The sequence below is a fragment of the Protopterus annectens genome, chromosome 4.part0 (assembly GCF_019279795.1).
Source record: "Protopterus annectens isolate FY-2018-M chromosome 4.part0, PAN1.0, whole genome shotgun sequence".
NCBI lineage: Eukaryota > Metazoa > Chordata > Ceratodontiformes > Protopteridae > Protopterus > Protopterus annectens.
The window spans coordinates 620,796,596-620,818,670 of NC_056733.1; the positions used below are offsets into that span (position 1 = coordinate 620,796,596).

Genomic DNA, 22,075 nt, shown 5'->3' on the forward strand with positions numbered 1-22,075 from the left:
CCGTCTTCCAGGACAGCACCTTCATTGACTTCCAGTTAACATTGACCACTCCATATAATGTTAATTAAATCTAAGTACACCATATGTATTTATAAACAGCAAGATTAAACTGAATGCTGCTATAGCCTTCAGCTTTAAACCTGATCATTATTAAAGAAGTAATGAATGTACTGTAGTGCTACACTTCAGTCTGTTCATTCCATTAACCAGACTTTGTCACTTGCATACCAGACTCCCGTCACTTGCATAACATTTCTATACCTCATCAATTTTGGTGCTAGAAATTATAGCACAATTAGTTATTGATTACTGAAGGCAGATTCACAATTAACACAATGGCTAAGGTCTTTGCCTCCCATACACAAGATACAAGGTTTGATTTTGACCTCTGGACAATGTCTGCATAGAGTTTGCATGCTCTCCCTGCATCTCTATGGAGTTTCTCTGCACTCCCAAAAACAAGCTTGGAGTTTCACCACAAGCTCACCCAAAGCTGAGTGGAGTCTTCCGTAGCAGCATCAACTGTAAATGGTACTTCTTGGGGGAAGACTAGTATACATCAACTGTAATATGTAAAAGAATTTCCTGCAGGGGATTTGGTCATATTAATGAATAATGCCAAAATTGGTCATGGGTATTTGCTGATTTTAACTGGGTTGAGGACCTGGCCTGCTCTGACCTATGCTGGGGACCCATGTTAATGGTGAGAGGGGTCTGTGTGCCCCAGTGGGTCAGTGTGTGCCTGCCATAAAACTCGGCAATCTTTTGTCAATAAGCTACTGGCCAAACTGTGTCCAGCTACCCAGCTTGGGTTACCTGGGATTATTCTGTTGAACAAGAGCGGGATAAAAAACAGGATATAAAACCAATCAACTTGTCAGATGTGAACTAAGGAATCCTACAGTCATTATAAATTCACTAGCAAAACTTCAAAGTGGATAACAAGATAGTAAGGAGGAGGCTGGAAATCCTATTGTGTCCAGGAGACAAGGTGGAAGGGCAGTGGAGCAAAGCCACTTGGCTTAGGATACAGAGCATACTACCCAGGGGGAGATCAGACTAGGAATGGTGTGAGAATTGTGGTGAGGGAGAGTGACTGTGGGGGATGTCATCAAAATTGATGATACAATAGAATCCAATTAACATGAGTCTAAGGATAGGTTACTGTTCATAATCTTAGCCCATGACCCATAGCAGGGCTGTGATAGCATGGAAGAAAATGCATTCAGGCAGCAGTTTCAGGGCCTACTTGGTAAAGCAGGCAGCCTGATTTAATGTTGAAAATGGGAGGGAACTGAATGCACAAATCTGGACAGAAAGAACAAGATAATGAGGACTGACTGGTCCACTTGGGTGGGGCAACAGGAGTAGAGGAAGAGAGGCCATTCTAGACTTCTGTCTGGCAAATGGCTTGATAGTGACTGAGGTGTGGTTTAGAATGCGTGCAGAAGAAAGTGGCAGATAGGATGGACCAGGCAAGATCACATACAAGAGTGGCAAACATGCGACTCAGGTAGACTTCCTCCTAGTAAGGGAAGGGCATTGGGTTACAGTCATATATTGCAAAGTCATCCCCAGTAAAACGTCTGGCCCACAACATAAACCAGTAGTTGCCATGATCAGTTGCAGCAGGTTAGCAAAGATTAGGCTGAAGACTTGGAAGTTGGAGAGAAAACAAGAGAGTTCAAAGAAATCCTCTAGGCTCTAACACCCCAAGAAGATGATAAAGTAGGTGGAATTGAAGCAGAAAGGCAGCACCGCAAAACAGTGTGTTTGAGGGCAGGAACAGATATGTGGCTGAGCCAGGTATGGAAATAAGGTACATAAGGAAAGCTGATGGTGTAATGCAGAAGTCCAGGAAGTCATCAAAAGAAAGGAGTGCAGGAGAAAGTGGCAGATAGGATGGACCAGGCTAAGGAGACTGCTGGTAAGCTAACAAAGTGGCTAACAGAACAGTTGCAGTAGCAAAGAGCAAAGGAATCACTGGCACTCCATTAGCTTCCAGCAAGTGACTCAGTAGATAGCACAAAGAAACAATCATTTTACAAGGCAAAGACTGAAAGATGAAGATAGTCAGACCCCTTTCATAAGGGATGCCAGCAACATTCTGCTCACCAGTTCATAGGACATCAGAGTCAAGGTGGAAAGAGTGCATCTGATGTTGTAAATCTTCATTCATTCCTTACCGATAGGACTTCAGTTCCGTCCTCTGAACCGACATGGCCAGTACCAAATTCGCACCAGCCAAAAACTCTCAGCTAAAACCTACTCACAACGCCCCTCTCATAGTCTCTTCAGATCTCATTTGCCGCGTTCCTAGTCAGATGTGCCAAGCCTTCTCTCAAGCTAAGTTTATATTTTTTGTGATTATTTCTAGTGTTTAGCGTTTTTAGCCAGTTTTTCTTGCTAAGGTTATTTCTCATTTATATATTCTCTTTTTCTGACTAAACCCTACCCACTACTTTGGTAGATGTTCTTCATGTTTCACTGTTGCAGTCATCACACTTGGGTTATCTGCCTGCAAGTAGCCCTCAGTCGGCCTGAATAACCAGAGACTTAGTATTTCTGCGTCGGTTGCTGTCGCTCCAGGTCTGATGTTAGGTAGTCAGGGGTATAAAAACAAGCAGCCAGCGCTATTATATCAGTCTTTCTTGCCGAGGAGCGTGAAGCAGAAGCAGTTCGCATGAGTGCCGGTCGGCCGCTACCTGAGTTTTCGTTATCGAATTGAATTATCCTGAAGTCTTCTAAAGCTAATTACCCCATTGGGGATCCTTTTTTCTTGCTCTAACCGATGTCAGAAAGTCAACAATTGTCTTGCCTGTGGAAAGCAAATACCACACAGAGATTTTCATTCCTACTGCATCACCTGTTTAGGCCCAGACCACAACGTCCCTTGCTGTTGGTTTTGTGCCTTGTTCTACTCCCGAACTATTCGTCGTTGGGCCCTTATTGTCGCTAAATACTTTCGTTCTTGATCTCCGTATTCCGAAATGGCTTCGGTAAGCCATCCGACTACCGATCTACCGAAAAAAAGTTAGGATAAAGACAGAGACAGACCGCACAGGTCCAAAACTGCCAACGATGCCTTCGTTAAGCTATTTGCCAGTTCATCGGTACTCAATGAGGTGCTTTATCAGCCCTTGATGCCCGCTTCAGTGGATTCGATGGCCTTAATCAAGACCCGTTCGGAGTCCGGTATGCTGCGAGACTCTTGCTGACAGAGCCTGCGGATGTCTCTACCTCGGATGGGTTTGGAGCTGCTGAGCAGGCACCGGCTTCTGAGGGAGTTCTTCACACTACCGATATTCGACACAAACCAACGACTTCTTTCACATCTTAAGTTCTGTCTAAACTGCCGAGTTTCTAAGGCCAAGAGTGTGCGCTACGCCTAAAAAACTGACGACCTGAACATATGCAGCTGCTTCTTTGTCACAATATCAAATGCTTAAAATGGCAGAAGACCTTATGTTGATTAGGGGAAGTCAGCCTTCCCCTCCTAAGAGAAAGAGAAACCTGTCCCCAGCAGCTTTAACAGACCAAGAGTCCGACGACTCTGAGGTATCTGATTATGAAGACATGCCTTTATCTGCTTATGAAGATTCAGATGCAGAGGAATCTATTCCCTCTGCTTCTCCTCCAGAGGATTTTTCTTTTAGTGAAACCTTTCATACTTTGAGAGCATTTCCCCTGGGAATGCCAGGACTATCCTCAGTCCAAAAAGAGACTCGGAGAATTTCTAGACTTGCCACAGCATAGGCCTTTAGCAATACCCCAGTCCTGGATGTTGTGGATGATGTTTTTATGGAATCCACTTTAACTCCTGATACTTTACCCCATTCTCCTAGGAAACCAGACAGAGTTCCTGACTCACAAATTCCTTTTCAGAAATCCTACTGTTGACCCAGAGGTCCTCTCCCAGGGGCTTAAATGTATCAAAGCGACTACAGCTAAGAATCCCACTCCTTCAGACAGGAATTCCAGAGCTTTAGACAGATTGGGTAAGAAAGTATACACCTCTGCAACTCTCGCCATTAGGGCTTTGAATTGCCAGTTTCACGTGCTGAAGTGCCAACAACTTATTATGGAACTTAAGCAAAAAATAGCTACCTTTACGGACTGTGCAGAAAATAAAGAATTACAAGAGCTTATGCATTCTGCAAGCCAAGTCAGCAAGCATACATTGCAGTGTGGCTTTGACGCCCTAGAAGCATTTTGCAGGGCAACAGTCACTGGTTCTGTACTGAGAAGGCATACTTGGCTTAAGGAGCAGACTTTGCCAGACCATGTCAAATCAAAACTACTAGATGATCCTTTGAATAAGGACAATCTGTTTGGCACCAAAGCAAAAGAGGTTCTTAAAAAGATGGAAGAAAAAGCTAAATCTATGCAGACAAAGACTTTTTTCAAGTACCGCCTCCTAGATTCAGTAGGCATTGCCCCTCGAAACATTGGTCCTTTCCAGCCCCCTCAAGGCCATCTCAAACTTAGACCCAGGGGAAACAGACCTCCCAGACTACAGTCTCAGGGTATGTAGAGATCCAAGCAATGGAATGCCTCCACTTCAAGAACAGGGAGTGCCTTACGAGAAGAATTCCCAATGACTTCTCAACTCCACTCCCCACCTCTGCCCAACTGCTTGTGACCCTATGAGGAAAACTTGCCTATCATGCAAAAAACTGGGCTTCCATCACCAAAGACCGATGGGTCTTCAGCGTTGTATCCCAGGGGTACAAATTTTACTTCCACTCACTGCCAACCCCAAAAGGGTTCCCAGACCTTCCTCCAAGCCAGTGGGCAGAGGCACAAAACCAAGTTCAATCCCTGCTCTCCATAAAGGCAAATCAGCCTGTTCCTGTGGAACAGATAGGTCAAGGGTTCTATTCCAGACTTTCCTGTTGCCCAGAAAAGAGACCACTTGGCATTCAATCTTAGATCTTTCCATTCTAAACACCTTCCTGGTTTACCAAAATTCAAAATACTCACCCTGCAGCAGCTTCTTTCTCTGCTGGCCAAAGATTCCTGGTTAGCTACCCGAGACTTAAAAGAAGCCTATCTGCACATCCCTATAAGGGACACATGCAGGAAGTGCCTTCACTTCAGGGCAGGATCTATGCATTATCTGTTTTCTGCACTTCCCTTTGGCTTATCCACTGCTCCCAAAGTATTCACAAAATGCCTGGCTCCAGCAATTGCCTAATGCAGACACAGGAAAATTCAAATTTACCCGTACTTGGACTGCCTGATAGTCAGGAAATGCTGTTGCAGCACTTGACATTTGTAAAAAAACTTCTAACCTCCCTGGGGTACACCATCAATGAAAAGAAATCAAAACTAGTCTCCAGCCAAAATATTGTATTCCTGTGAGCAAGCTTGGACACAGCATCCCAGATGGCATTCCTTACACCAGAAAAATAAGCCTGACCGACTACTTCAGTCAAATGGCCACCAGAACCCAGCTATCTGCAAGGAAAATCCTTCAGGCTCTAGGGTTCATGGCCTCATGCATCCTACTAATTCCGTATGCCAGACTGCATATGAGGAAACTTCAGTGGTACTTAAGTCTTTGGTACCAACATTCTCAGGACCTGGAAACAGTCATTCCTATCATTCCTTGTCTAAGGACAGTTTCTTTGGTGGGCAGTAGCATGCAAACACAACAAGGAACTACCCTTAATTCAACCCCACGCCACCCTGACCCTAACCACAGACGCATCAGCTTATGGCTGGGGGGCACACCTGGATGACAAGTGCATTTAGGGCCACTGGAGCCCAAGTCAAATTCATCTGCACATAAACCAAATAGAGTGTGCTGCACAGCTAGCATCTCTAACAGCTTTCAGATCCCTACTCTCACCAGGACCCCTGCTAATAAAAACAGACACCACTGTTGTGGTACATCAACAAGCAGGGGGTAACCCACTCAACAGGCTTGCCATGGCCCTGTGGAACACGAAACATGGCCTTGGACATGCAGGTCCTTCTGCAAGCTCAATTTCTGCCAGGCAAACAAAACACACTAGCAGACCTACTTAAGCAGAAATCTCCTAGACCCAGACGAGTGGCAATTAGAACCCAGCACCTTCAGCCTTCTGATTCAGAAATGTTGGACCCCGGAGGTGGATCTCTTTGCCTCCCCCTGCAATCACCAGCTCAGCAAATTCTGCACCAGGACACCTCACAGCAGGCATTGGAAAGTGGATGCCCTATCCTTCCAGTGGGTAAACCTCTCAATCTATGCATTTCCCCCTCTTCCTCTTCTCTCAAGAATATTGCTCAAGGTAAGACAGGACAGACCAAGGATAATTGATTGCCCCGGACTGGCCACGCCAGCATTGGTACCCACTCCTGTGCAGCCTGTCACCAGTGCCACCCTGGCACCTACCCCAGAGCCCCACCCTACTCACTCAGCAGGGGGGACAGATCTTGCATCCACAACTGCAAACCCTAAATCTTGCAGCCTGGCTTATTCCTAGAACTCTCCCCCAGTGACCAGCCTAAGCAGGCAGGTACTGGACGTCATTCTTGTAGCCAGAAGACCCAATACATGGAAATCCTATGCTGATAAGTGGAAAAGGTATTGCTCTTGGATTCAATCTAAAGGAGTGGACACAACTCTGCCCTCCCTACCTCTAATTTTGGATTACGTAGCAGATCTACTCCACAGAGGCCTATCCTTTACCTCCATTAAAATCCATGCCTCAGCCATCTCTGCTCATTACAACTTTGAGCCGCCCCTATTCTCTCACCCTCTCGTCAAACAGTTCCTGAGTGGGGCAAACAACTTAAGGCCACAAAGGAGAGCACCCACCCCTGCTTGAGATCTTAACATTGTACTGGAAAAGCTCACACTACCCCCTTTTGAGCCTGCAGACTTAGAATTCCTCTCTTGGAAAACAGCATTACTCCTGGCCATCACTTCAGCGAGAAGAGTGTCTGAGCTTACAAGCACTTATGGCCATGGAACCCTTCATTATTTTTCATGCTGACAGTGTCTCCCTCAAGATTAATCCTTCCTTTATGCCCAAAGTGGTGTTCAGTGTGTTTCTCAACCAATCTATCCATTTGCCAACCTTCTTCCCTAATCCTCAAAATAAAGGGGAAAGGATCCTGCACTCCTTGCATGTGCGCAGATGTCTCAGATTCTACCCGAATAGGACTAAGCCCTTCAGGAAATCTAACCAGTTGCTACTCAGTTTTGCACCAGGTGCAGAGGGCAAGGCCATTTCAAAACTGACAATTTCCAAATGGGATAACACACTGTATCCATTTCTGCTACAAACACCATGGGAAACCACCCCCTCAGGGGGTCAGAACATATTCCACTAGGGCAACTTCTACCTCTACAGCATTTCTCAGGGGAGTCCTTACCAGGGACATTCTGGAGGCTGCTACCTGTAGCTCTGTACACACATTCAGTAAGCATTACCACCTGCCTATATTTTCCAAATCCAGGGCAGGTTTTGCAACTGCAGTCCTGCAGGGCATACTAGCCGTCCCAAACACTTCTTGACTGCCTCCACCTTTTTTACTGCTTTGGGAATCAACCCAAGTGTGATGACTGCAACAGTGAAACACGAAGAACATAGTAAAGTTGTGTACACTTAACATAAATGTTGATGTTGGAGTGTATTCATTGTTGCAGTACTAGTTTCCCTCCCTCCAGTCCCCTTCTCATTCTCTCTCTCCTCTCTGTGATACTACTCACCCCTTGCAGGGGTATTGGTATTTACTTTTTATTGGTGGAGATTTTTCCACCGTAGCTTAGCTCCCTGCTGGGGGTTCCTGATATTCGGGGACTTCAGGATAATTCAGTTCGATAACGAAAACTTTGGTAGCGACCGACCGGCACTTGTGCAAACTGCTTCTACTTTGGGCTTCTTGGCAAGAAGGACTGATGGAATGACGTCTGCTGCCTGTTTTTATACCCCTGACATCAGACCTGGAGCCACAGCAACCGACGCAGAAATACCAAGTCTCTGGTATTCGGGCCGACTGAGGGCTACCTAACCCAAGTGTGATGACTACAACAGTGAATTCACTCTTAACATCTACATTTATGGTAAGTGTACATAACTGTACTTTCTTTCATACCATCATTGGTACTTCTCCCTCTTCCCTACCTTAGTAAGCCCTTCTCTTACCTTTTGGTATTTCTTAGTACCATTGTTGGTACCCTTCCTAACTTTCTGTACAAAAAAAAGGGGGGGGGGGGTTCACTATCCCTTTATTTCCTTCTTTAGTAGATATAGTTTTCCTTTTGTAATAAATTTTTTTCTTGTGCGGTTAGTACTAGTTTGTGATATTGTCTGATGAGGCCAAGCTTGGGTTCAAGCAATGTGATAAGTGCGGGCGTAAGATGCCAAACTCTTGACAGTCATGCCTGGTGTTTTTATTGTTTGGGTGTTGACCATCTTAACGTTTCTTGTGACATTTGTTCTAGCTTCAGCAACCATATGTTGGCTGAACGCAAGAACAAACTTAGGCTGAAGGGTATGCTGAAGTCAACCTTCGCAGAGGCTTTTTCTGGGGCGGAGGTCTCACCACCTCCTAAGCATAAGGATGTTAAAAAGCATAAGGAGAAATGGAGTCATTTGGTTCTGACATGCCCATCCTCCTTGGAACTGAGTCTACACCGGGCTTCTCCCTCGGCGATGGCGCAGACAGCTTTGGCACCAGGGTCCCTATCTTCTCCCTCGGTGCCGTCCTTGATTCTGACTCAGACTCCTATCACTGTACCAGCTTCGGCACCATCCACCTCGGTGCCGACCTTGTTTATGACACAGGCTCTGACCACTGTACCTGCATCGGCACCATCCCCGGCCACGGTACCAATGTGTCTCACGGCTCCACTGATAATGACATCTTTGGTTCCGAAAATCGAGCACTTTCCCAGAACCAGGTATTCTCCCTCTTATGACCCTTTTATGGGACAACAATATAGTCCTTTTCTTGAGAGCCCAGAATCTCCATTGGCAGCTTCCTTCAGATCCACCAGGAGTCTTTCGGAACAAGATGTAGTGAGGGTTGTGGACCAGCGTTTAGCAGCTAGGGGATTACCCACCTGACTAGTTCTTCCCTCCCTCTTGGAATGGAAGCTCTCACGACATTTTCTCCTGTCTATCCTCCGACCTCCTCCCACGTCTCTGAGACTTTGGTACCGATGGCCATCCCGGTGCATTCTGTCTCAGCTCCGACAGCGGAGGCTTCCTTGTCAGCACTGATTACGCTTTGTGCAACGGCTCCTGCGGAACTGGTGCTCTGTTGGAGCAGTGTTTGGGCTGTCGGCACCGTGGCACCTAGTTCAGTGCCGTTTTTTTTCTGGTGTGCCGTCTACGACCACGACTCTCCTGACAACTTCCGGTCCTTTCGGAACTCCTCACCTGAAGGCAGGCTCCTCAGGGCGAGGTGTGACCCTGGTTCCAAGGTAGTCATTCTCTGTTCTGGGCTCCCATCCCTCCACAGTTAGGCCTGCTTTCCACGTGATGGAGAGGGTTCTTACTTTCAACAGCCTCTCAGTTGACACCATTTGCATTGGCACCCGAACCCCCCTCTAGCATGCAGCTGTCCCAACCTCCTACTCTGGGATCTCGAGCACAGGAGCCACAAGACCTTTCCTTGAAAGGAATCCTTTCTCCAGAGTCGTCCTCAGAAGACCCCACTAGGGAACCACCCAGAAGAAACTTTGCAAGAGGAAGCATCTTGATTCCCCTGAGGAATCCATCACCAAAGACACCTATTGCGATGAGGGAGAAGGGTCCCCATGGCTTCCCTCTGAAGACATCTCTTTTGGAGACATTCTCAAAATCCTCAAGCAGAGGGCAGACTGGAAGCAATCCAACCCTTTTTCGAAGGAATCTGTGTTCTTGCAGGCTTTCCGTGCTCGACCATCTACTTCCTGGGTGGCCTCCACCTGCGGATGAGCTCATTAGACTTGTTGTGCAGCATGCCTGGAAGGCCCCGGATAACATAGAACCTGTCCCCCAGAGGCCAGATAAAAGTTTGTCCACCCCTGAAGACCAACCCAACTTGTCCAAACAGCTGGTAGTTGATTCCATGGTCGTGGCGATGGCCACCAAAAGGAAACTGGTAGAAGGTAGTTCCACTGTTCATCCCCCAAACAGGGAGTCTCTGGCTATGGACAGACTGGGGAAGTGGACCTACACTTCAGCGACCTTTGCCATTCTGTCGCTGAATTACCTGGTACAGTTTACTCGCCTCCAAAGAGACCTAATTTCTGAAATGTCTGCCTCTTAAATGGGGGTACTGCCTGAGGAGGTGTGTGATACTTGTTGCCTCTCAGCTAGCTATACTGGAATCCATCTCGAACTCCTCGATGCGCTTGATTTCCCACACTACCGAGGGGGCAGCTCGAGCAGCTGCTTCGAGTATCGTCATGAGACTGCATGCTTGGATGCGTTTGTGTGACTTCGCGGACCTCTTAAATCTTCCTTTGTCAATGTGCCTGTTGACGAATCTTCCCTTTTTGGCCCCAAAGTAAGAGAGACACTGTCACGTAGTGAGGAGGACAGAAAGACTTTGTCTGCTGTGGGCATACGTTTTTTCCACCCCTCAGAGATCCTACTCCAGTATTCAGAGGGGAGGAAAATTGTGGTTCAAGAAGTCAAGGATCTTTTTGTGACACTCGTGATGAGCAAATCCCCCCGGGGCAGAGGGGGACACTCATCCAGAAGACGTCCCTTTTGGTGCAGAGGGGGTCAGCGCAACCAGGGCGCTAGAGATTCGTTATCTGGCTTGACCTTCCAACACTCCTTAACAGTGGCCTGATTGCTTCCCTCTGGAAGCAGTCATTGGTCGATTTTGTCTGCACCTACAGGCCTGGCAGCTCATAATGGATACGTGGGTGCAGAAAATAATATCTAGAGGCTATCATGCCCCATTCGATCTTACTCACAGACCCGTAAAATGAATCCCCAATGTTCCACCCGGTCAGAGGGAGGCTGCAGCCTTAGAAATCAAGAAAGCTGCTAAGAAGAGAGTCATCCAACCAGTCCCACCAGACCAAAAAGTATCCGGGTTTTACTCTAGGTTCTTTTTAGTGCCAAAAAAGACGGGACTGGAGACCAATCCTGGATCTCAGCTTACTAAACAAATACATCAAACCTCAAAAATTCCGGATGATCACAGTACAGTCCATTCTCCCCTTTCTGAGGAAGGACAAGTGGATGTATATGCTCTATAGCCCTCCACGACGCGTGTTACCACATAAAGATGGACAAACGCTCCTGGGGATTTTCCCACTTCTGGCTGGGAACCAGTCATGATCAGTTCAGGGTACTGCCCTTTGGTCTCTTGACAGACCCCAGTGTGCTCACCAAATGTATGGCAGTTGTAGTAGCTCATCTCCGACTACAAGGATTCCACGTGTTTCCATATCTAGACAATTAGCTCCTTATCGCCAAGACCAGGAATCTTCTCATTCTCAGTCTGTCTTACACTGAAGGCCTTGCTCTTCGCCTAGGTATCACGATCAACATGGACAAATCACACGTCTCCAAAAAGAGCACTGGAATTCATTGGAGCAATCTTCGACACAATGTCCTGGTAAGCTTCCCCTTCCTCTTCATAGGCTTTCAAAAATAAGAAACCAAATAAAAGTCCTCCTCCCACAGACATTTGTACCAGCACACCTTGTACTACAACTATTGGGCTCTGTGGTAGCAACCATTACCTTAGTACCACTGGCGAGGTTGCACATGAGACTATTACATGGGCTCCTTTCATCACAGTGGTCGATCTTAACCCACCCACTCAACCACATGATATGCCTTGCAAACCTTTGCAAGAAAGAAATGTTATGGTGGATGAAGCCAGAAACAAATATTTGGCGTCGACCATTCTGTCTTCCTCAGCCGAGGGTCATGGTGACCACAGACGCTTCCCTGTTAGGGTGGGGGGGCATTTCCAGGGAAAGATGGTCCCCCATGGATGCCAATTTGCACGTAAATGTCCTGGAATTGAGGTCAGTTCTCTTAGCGTTGCAAGCATTCCACATGCAACCCTTCCTTCCGGGACCATTGCAATTAGTCTTCTGGTACATCAACAAACAAGGCGGAACCAGGTCTTACCCCCTGTGTCGGGAAGCCATGAGAATTTGGCATTGGGCAATGGCTTCCAACCTCTTTCTCATAGCAACCCACATTCCCGGGAGTTCCAATCTTATTGCAGACAATCTCAGCAGGAACATTTTGATGCCTCACGAGTGGTCCCTCAGTCTGATAATAGCGGATCAGATTTTCCACTGCTGGGGCAGGCCTTGCTGCAACCTGTTTGCTTTACCCCTAAACAACAAATGCAGAAGATATTTTGCCCTGATCCCCCCTCGGGGAGTCACCGAGGGTGCTCTGACACACGATTGGACCCCAGGTGTATTGTATGCTTTTTCCCCCTATGTTCTTCTTGTTTTACTGTTGCAGTCATCACATTTGGGTTATCTGCCTGCAGGTAGCCTTCAGTCGGCCCGAATACCAGAATCTTGGGATTTCAGCATCGGATGCGGTCACCTACGTCAGGTCGTCAGGGGTATAAAACATGCAGCTGATGCCATTACATCAGTCTTTCTTGCCGAGAAGGAGCCCGAAGCAGTTCGCAAGTGCCAGTCGGCCTCTACCTGATATTTTCGTTTTTCGAGTTTCAGACCTGAAGTCTTCTAAACCTAAGTACCCTGTTGGGGATTCTTGTTTCTTGCTCTAACCGATATCAGAAAAAATTAACAGTTGTCTTGTCTGTGGAAAGCAAAATACCTCACAGAGATTTTCATTCTTACTGTGTCACCTGTTTAGGCCCAGACCATGACGCCTCTAGCTGTCGGTTTTGTGCCTTAACGCCCGAACCATTTGTCTGGCTATTTTTGTAGCTAAATTCTTTCGCCTCCTGTTCACCGTATTCCGAAATGGCTTCGGTAAGCCATCCAACTACCGATCTTCCGAAAAAGCACAGAGACAGACTGCATAGGTCAAAAACTGCCAACGATGCTTCCGATAAGCTTGTCGCCAGTACTCAGTGAGTTACCTTTGCAGCCCCTGATGCCCACTTCTCCAGATTCGCAGACCTCTGCTGAAATCCATTTGGAGTCCGGTATGCCGAGAGAAGCTTCTTCGACTATGGAACCTGCGGATGTCTCTACCTTGGATGGGTCCGGAGCCGCTGTGCAGGCACCGGCTTCTGAGGGCGTATTCTGACCTACCGATATTCATATTAAACCGACAACTTCATTTCCTGTGAAAACTACCAAGTTTCTCAGGCCCAGAGTTTGCACTACTCCTAGAAAACCAAAGTCCAACGCGCATGCTCATCCTCCCATGCCACAAAAACAAATGCTTAGAATGACTGAAGACCTTATTACTCTAATTAAGGTGAGCCAGCCTTCCCTTGCCGAAAGACAAATAATTGAATTTTCTTCTGATTCTACAGACCAGGAGTCTGATGACTCTGACCCTTCTGATTACCAGGACATACCCTTATCTACCTATGAGGATTCAGATGAAGAGGAATCCATTCCCTCTGCCTCTCCTCCGGAGGATTTCTCTTTTGGTGAAACCTTGCATACCTTAAGAGAGCATTTCCTCTGGGAATGCCAGGACTATCCTCAGTCCAAAAAAGGGACTCAGGGAATTTTTAGATTTGCCTCAGCATAGGCCTCTAGCTATACCCCCTGACCTGGATATTGACTGTCTTCTTGGAGTCCAGTCTTACTCTGGACACCTTAACAACAGCTCCTAGAAAACCTGACGGGTACTACAGAGTACTTGATTCTCATAAATTTATCTCTAAGAATCCTGCTGCGGATCCAGAGACCATTTCCCAGGGACCTAAAGGCATTAAGGCTACTACAGCCAAAAACCCTACCCCTTCAGACAGGGATTCTAGAGCTTTAGATAGATGGCATAAGAATCCATATACCTCTGCAACTCCTGCCATCAGGGCTTTGAATTGCCAGTTTCACATGTTAAAATGCCAGCAACATATTATGGAACTAATTAAACAAAAAATGGTGTTACTTCCAGATTGTGCAGAAAATAAAGATTTACAAGAGTTAATGCATTCTGCAAACCAAGTTAGTAAACCTACTTTGCAATGTGGGTTTGATGCCTTGGAAGCATCTTGCAGGACTGCTGTGACTGGGTTTGTACTGTGAAGGCATGCTTGGCTAAAAGAACAAGTCTTGCCTGACCATGTCAAAGCAAAATTGCTAGATGCTCCATTAAATCAGGAGAGTTTGTTTGGCACAAAGCAGAAGTTCTTAAAAAGATGGAAGAAAAAGCTAAATCTGTGCAAACAGATTTCTTACAGGTGCAGCCACCTAGATTCAGTAGGCATTGGCCTTCAAAAAACTGTTTTTTTCCTGTCCCTCAGGCCTTCTCGGTCCAAACCCAGGGGAAACAGACCACCAAGACTACAGTCTCAGGGTATGGAGATCTAAACATTGGAGTGTTTCTACCTCAAAACCAGGGAGTGGTAAGCCACCCCCTTATGGAAAAAGTTCACAATGACTTTCCAATTGTCCTTCCCAGCCATGCCAAAGTACTTGCACCCCAGGAGGAAAACTTGCCCTTCATGCAAAAAGCTGGATGTCCATTTCACAGGACCGATTGGTTCTAAACATCTTATCCCAGTGATACAGATTCTACTTCCACTCACTGCCAACACCAAGTGGGTTGCCAGACATTCCTCCAAACCAGTGGGCTGAGGCTCAAAAGCAAGTACTTTCCCTTCTCCATATCAGGGCTATTCAACCTATTCCAGTAGAACAAAGGGGACAAGGTTTCTACTCCAGACTGTTCTGGTGCCCAGAAAAGAGGGCTCTTGATGCCTTATCCTGGATCTATCAATTCTCAACACCTTTCTTGTGATACCAAAATTCAAAATGCTTACACTGCAACAGCGTCTTCCTATGCTAGCCAAGGATGCCTGGTTAGCCACCATATACTTAAATAAAAAAAAAAAAAGCTCATCTGCACATCCCCATAAGGGAGTCTTGCAGGAAATATCTACGCTTCAGGGCAAGCTCTATGCACGATCAGTTCTCTGCACTTCCCTTTGGCTTATCCACTGTGCCCAGAGTATTCACAAAATGCCTGGCTCCAGCCATTGCATACAGTAGGCAGAGAAATATTTAAATCTACCCATACTTGGACGATTGCCTAATTCAGGCGGACAATCAGGAATTGCCACTTCAGCAGCTAGCATTTGTAAAAAGACTTATAACTTCAGTGGGATACACCTTCAACGAAAAGAAATCACAACTGGTGCCCAGCCAACAAATTGTATTCCTGGGAGCAAGCTTGAACATCACTTCCCAGATGGCATTCCTCTCCCCAGAAAAGCAGGTCCATCTGACACACTCTTTCAAACTAATGGCCAACAAAACCCAGCTTTCTGCAAGGAAAATACTGCAAGCCGTAGGGTTCATGGCCTCATGCATTCTGCTAATTCCATATGCAAGCCTGCATATGAGGAAACCTCAGTTGTACTTAAAAAGTCTCTGGTGTCAACATTCTCAGGGCCCAGAAACAGTGATTCCTATCATACCTTGACTAAGGGTTAGAGTTCCTTTGGTGGGCAAAAGCATGCAACCACAGCAAGGGACTTAATTTCACTCAACCCCTCACTGCCCAAAACCCTGACAGCAGACGCATCAGACTATGCATGGGGTGCTCACATAGCAGGCAAATGCATTCAAGGCAAATGGAGCCCAAAACAAATTCCCCTGCATATCAGTCAAAAAGAGATGCTAGCTGTGCAGAATGCTCTGACAGTCTTCAAATACCTTATCCTTACAGGACAGCTCCTGATAGTCAGACAACACCACAGTTATGTGGTACATAAATAAGCAGGACAGGACTCATTCTTACCCACTCTGCAGGTTAGCCATGGCTATGTGGAACAGTCTTGAACATCCAAGTGCACCTACAATTCCTGCCAGGCAAGCAAAGTTCACTGGCAGACTACTTAAGCAGAAATCTACTAGACCCTTATGAATGGAAACTGGAACCCAGCTCATTCAAACTTCTGACCCAGACGTGGAGAACTCCGGAGGTGGGACCTTTTTGCCTCCCCCCAAAACCACCAATTGAACAAATTTTGCACCAGGAATCCTCACAGCAAAGCCTGGAAGGTGGACGCCCTATCCTTTACATGGGAAAACCTCTCAATTTATGACTTTCCTCCTCTGACCCTCCTCTCAAAAGTACTACTCAAGATCAAGCAGGACAGACCAAGGGCAATCATTATTGCATCAGACTGGCCATGCCAACACTGGTACCTACTCCTACGTAGTCTGACAGCAGTGCCACCCTGGCACCTACATCAGACACCTTCCCTGATGTCTCAGCAGAAGGGACATATTTTGCATCCACAGCTGCAAACCCTAACCCTTGCAGCCTGGCTTATAGCTTGAATACCCCACCAGCAACCCTCAGCAAACAGGTGCTGGATGTCATTCTTGAAGCCAGAAGGCCTAGTACTAGGAAATCCTATACTGAAAAGTGGAAAAGCTATTGTTCTTGGAATCAGACTCAAGGGAAGGACACAACAGTGCCATCCTTACCTCTAATCCTGGATTACCTAGCAGAGCTACTCTACAGAGGCCTATCCTTCTTAGGTTCATAGGTTCATACTAGGCTATCTGCCCTAGGGCATTTATAAGCCTAGCCAGAGTGTGTTTGGCTTTCGCCACCCATTTTAAATTAATTTTGCTATGCCCTTTTTCGAGGTTAGTATACTGTGCCTATGTCTAACAGTGACACAGAAGTGATACCCGGGGTATGCCTCTGCCATCTTAGCTCATTATAATACTGAGCCACCTCTATTTTCTCACCCTGTCATCAAACAGTTCCTGAGAGGGGCTAACAACTTAAGGCCCCCCTAGGAGAGCACCCATCCCTGACTGGGATCTTAACTTTGTACTGGACAAGATCAAGCTTCCTCCTTTTGAACCTGCTGCCTCAGAAGAGTTAAAATTCCTCTCTTAGAAGGCAGCCTTGCTTTTAGCCATAACTTCAGCAAGAAGAATGTCTGAGTTACAGGCACTAATGGCTGTGGAACCCTTCATTATTTTCCATGCTGACGGGGTTTCCCTCAGGACTAACATGTCCTTGTGCCCAAGGTGGTGTCCAGTGTGGCTTTAAACCAATCCATCCATTTGCCAACCTTTTTACTAACCCTCAGAATAAAGGGGAAGAGATCCTGCACTCCTTGGATGTGCACAGACAGCTCAGTTTCTATTTTGACAGGACTAAGTCTTTCAGAAAATATGACTAGCTGCTAGTCAGCTTTGCTGTAGGGGCAGAGGGTAATGCCATTTCAAAACAAACCATTTCCAAATGGATAGAACACTGCATCCATTTTTGCTACAAGCACCATGGAAAACCTACCCCACAGGGAATCGGACCACATTTCACTAGGGCTACTTCCACCTCTACAGCATTTCTCAGGGGAGTCCCTACTTAGGGACATTCTGGAAGCTGCAACCTGGAGTTCTGTACACACCGTCAGCAAGCATTACCACCTACCTATCTTTTCTAAATCCATGGCTGGATTTGCTACAGCAGTCTTGCAAGGCCTACTATCCAGCCATAACCCTTCTTGACTGCCTCCACCCTCCCTCAGCTTTGGGAATCAACTCGTGTGTGATGACTGCAACACTGAAACACGAAGAACATGGTACAGTTGTGTACACTTAACATAAATGTAGATGTTTGAGTGTATTCACTGTTGCAGTCCTGGTTTCCTTCCCTCCAGCCCCTTGGTTTTCTTTCTTTCTACCTCTCCTCTATATGGCCATTCCTAATGGCATTGGTATTACTTTTTACTGGTGGTGTTCCCCACCATATACTAGCTTCCTATTTGGGGGCTCCTGACATTTGGGGCAAGAAAAGCTGATGTAATGGTGTCGGCTGCCTGTTTTATAGCCCTGACGTCATGGAAGAAGCGACAGCATCCGACGCAGAAATACTAAGACTCTGGTATTCGGGCCGACTGAGGGCTACCTGCAGGCAGATAACCCAAGTGCGATGACTGCAACAGTGAGTATACTCTTAACATCTACATTTATGGTAAGTGTACACAACTGTACTTTCTGTGAGGGGTGTATGATGGTAAGATGTTTGTTAGTGCTGGGCATTTAGTTGGTTTAAAAATTAGTTTGTGGGCTGTAGTGAGTTGGAGGTAATTGGGAAGTTTTAGCCAGTTTAGACTAAAATTCATCTTGTGTAGAAACTCTGTAATTAAGGCAGTCTATGTAAAACATTTTGAACACTTAATCTTAAAAACAGTGCCATAAACACACAGTTAAAATTTATAATTTTATCAAATACGTAAAGTTGCAATATATGTTGCCTCTTTCAAATGTGTTAGAGCTCCATCTGGTGGACATTTTGAAAGTTACAATGTATCTATCCAATAAATGTAGGTATCTTAAATGCTGTAAGAAGTCAAACAAAATCTACAATATTAATTACATCTTCTTAATAGAAACATTCCGGAACTTTCTTTAAGTTCTCCTATTATAACTTGGCAGCACTCATTTTCAATATGGGTGTGATGGAATTGCTTTCGTTTTGACCTGGGAATTTGTTTGCTTCTAAAGTGATTTGTCACTATAATTCTTTATATTCTATTCGTGTTTCCCATGGTCTACCCCTTTGATTTTTTGTCTATCCTCTAAAACAAAGAGTAGAAACTTTGCTTTTGTACATTTTTTAGTGTGCTTGTACAAAGAATTGTTTTCATTCTTAGTTTGGATATCATAATTATCCTTGTATATTCTTCTCCTGAGCTGTCTTTCAGGTTTTCCTGTATAAAAAGAATCACAGGCTTCACATAGTGCTAAGTATACTAAACATGCCTTGTTACAGTTACGATATTGTTTTCCTTCCATACTTTTGTTTCTACTTTTTATGTGGACTGATTCTCTATGTAGAATAAATGGACATTGGGAACATGTTCCGCATTTAAATGTTCCTTTTCTTTTTACTTGGTGGGTGCTATTTCTACTCTTGTCACCTTCTAACATCACTTTTAAATTATATGCTTTTTATACAGTTTTTGGTTTACCGATAGTAAGATGCACACTGTGGGACAGATGAAAGTAGGACATCAGAGCATAAGCCAGAGTTAGCTTAATTTGCAGAGAAGGTCAAAGAGAACAGACCGTGGTAGTTTGGGCATGTGTGCAGGAAGGCAGAAGAAAGTGTGAAGAGTTGTGAGACATGAAAAAAGCAAGAAGAAACAAGGGTTATTTGTTCACTAGTTAGATGGGTTGTGTGTGAGAAGACCTACAACAGTCACGCATGACCATTGAAGAAGGTAGGGCCGTGGCACTGAATCGGTATTGGGGACACAACAGTTGATATGACACCCAGATCTCATGTAGAAAATCAGTAAAACAGGGTTAAAAAGGGTGTTGATGACTCGGGTCAGATTTGTAAACAAACACGTGTGTGCGCTGGTTTAATACCACTCAACTGCTATGATTCAGGCGTAGCAGTATGATTTTCTGCCTCATATTTTATCTTGCTTGTCGTGTGGATACTTTTCTTGAATTTCCATAAGGATTGACCTCTCCATGGCTATATAAATTGTGTTATAATATGTATTATGTATACTAGTCTATATTGGTGTATATTACTATATATTAATATAACTGAACAATTCTATTAAAAGGTTACTTATAAGGGGTACAATATTCAAAAGCCTTCTATTCCAAAACATAAGAACATTTTCCTCTTTTGTGACATCTGATATGATTTTTAATATTTAGAAGTATGGGTGGATGCATTCCACTTTATATTCAATAGTCTTACCTTATTAAATAACAAATATTTCTTTATCATTCTTGAAGCTCTGATATATCCCTTTAGTTGCCTTACCCAGTCTTCGTAAATGTTCATCAGTACATCACTGTTGCAGTAGCTTCACTTATATGGGATGTATGACCAGCCAGCTTCCAAAGCCCTTAGGGCACCTTCCATGTGCCCTAACCACTGAAGATCTGTATTTCCAGAGCTATTACTGGAAACCTGTATTTTTAAGAAGGTAAAGAAGCTGTTGAGGTGATTTATTGGGATGGAGGTAAGCCAAGTGTGGCATGGCAAGAATTGACTGACCTAGCGGAGAAAATGGCAGTTGGTGCATTGGATCTTAAAATCGAGCTGCAGGTGTGCATGGTAGAAAACCTATTAAGATTAGTTGATGTGTAGTGTAAGGCAGACTGGAAGGACATGATATGGGGAGAAGATGAGACATAATAGTAATGCTATTGATGTAGCTCCAGAGAGGAGTTTAAGATTAGGTTGAATAAGGGGAGCCCAAAAATGTTTTAATGCTCAATGACAAAAAGCTGAGTGGAAAATGACACCAGTAGAATGGGTGAAAGGAGATGGAGAGAGAGACAGTGGTCTGGGGGGGTGGAAAAGAAACCAAAATAAGGTAAAGTAATTGGTCCCATATCTTGAAGAAGAGCAGAGTAATTGGATGGGAGGACCTACAAGAAGAGCATCAACTAGATGACAGATTGGAGTGAGATTACCAAGGAGTAATTGCAGTATTGGGGAAGATGAATAAAAGGATAGGAAGCAAGACAGAGTACCCAGAAATGGTGCAACTGATTCAGGCCCGAAGGACAGAGGAGAGATCAACAAAAGGGCTGACAGAAGCAGGGAAGAACTGGCTAAAGGACACTTGAGAGAGAGACATAGAAACAGACCCTTAAAGCTGCCACGGTATGTAACCAGAGCATATAAGTTTAGGATATTTGCATGGAAGTGCCTGCATAAGTATTTTTATACACTAAGACTTTCTCTGTACCACTGAGACATGTTGAGATATGCTGGAAGTGTCAAGATCAGAGGAACATGGAAGCCCATTTTCTGGAGCTGTGATAAGTTTAATACAGTTTAAGAGAAAATTGCAGGACATAGTAGAGAAATGTTTAAACAAGTAGGAAAAGATATGCAGTTACTTCTCTTGAGATAAGGTAAAGTGGGGAAGAAGGAAAAGAGCTGTGGGGCTTAATGACAACAGGGGAAAAGACATCACCAAGAGATGGAAGGAGTCGCCGCCTACTGGTGAGAAATCGTGTAGTATGTTAGAGCACATATACCAAGAAGAGCAAAAAGTATTAAAAGGAAGGAGGGAGGCTGTTTTGGAACAAGTAGGATAGCTGGAAGAAGATGAAGAGGAATTCAGATGAGAGGGAAGAGGGCAAACAGGATTAATGGCACAGCAATACTCTGAGAAAGGTGGATGTATACAGGGAAAAGAGGAATGAGAGAGGGTGAGCTGATAAAAGTAGTGTCAGGGAAATCGGAAATAAGAATAGAAGTTGGCAAGAAAAGAGGAAATGCAATGTGATATCAGCAGTACATCTCTGGCCATCGCAGATTGAAGGTAAATTTACTTTGCACGCAAGCAGCATTGTTATTAGATGATGTCAATAAAGAGTTAAAAAAAATAATCTAAATGACCTACCATGAGTAGGTCTTACATCTCCAAATGTAGAAAGATTTTTTTCTGGTGCCAGGAAAGAGGACATGACCCCTGGAAAGCAGGGTACCCCTAATCCTATAAAATACCTGAGTGACCTGATTAATTTTGGGCTAATGTACACATTTCAGCTATTTGTATGTCTGCCTTGGGAACTCATTGTTATCTAGCCTTTCTCAGGCTAAACATTTTTTCAAGAAGGTCTTGCACATACTGAGACCAACAAAAATAATTGATAAAAAATAATTGATCTGATGATGTCAGTCTTCACTTAATCCTTGACTGTGGGCTCCGTTCTGAGCCTCGGAACCGACTCTGCTGTTATTCCACCTCACGCCTCCCAAAAACTCTCCAGCTAAGCTCTACCCATAATGCTCCTCAAAAAAATCACCTCAGATCTTGTTTGCCACTTCATTCTGTCAGACACTTTCTCCTCCTCTGAGCTGTCGGGTGACAGCAGTAACCTTGTTAAACTGTAAATTAGATTTTTTATTTTCTAAATTTACCTTTCTCTTATATTTCTTCTACCTTTTTTTCTATTATATAGTTTATCTTGTGCGTGTGATCTTTC

The 22,075-nt window shown here is 45.0% G+C and overlaps 1 protein-coding gene across 1 annotated transcript in view; it reads left to right on the top strand.

Moving 5' to 3' along the window:
- Positions 1 to 22,075, top strand: part of SBNO1 (strawberry notch homolog 1) — a gene marked incomplete in the record, with an annotated part of 3,303,179 nt that overhangs the window by 2,308,086 nt on the left and 973,018 nt on the right.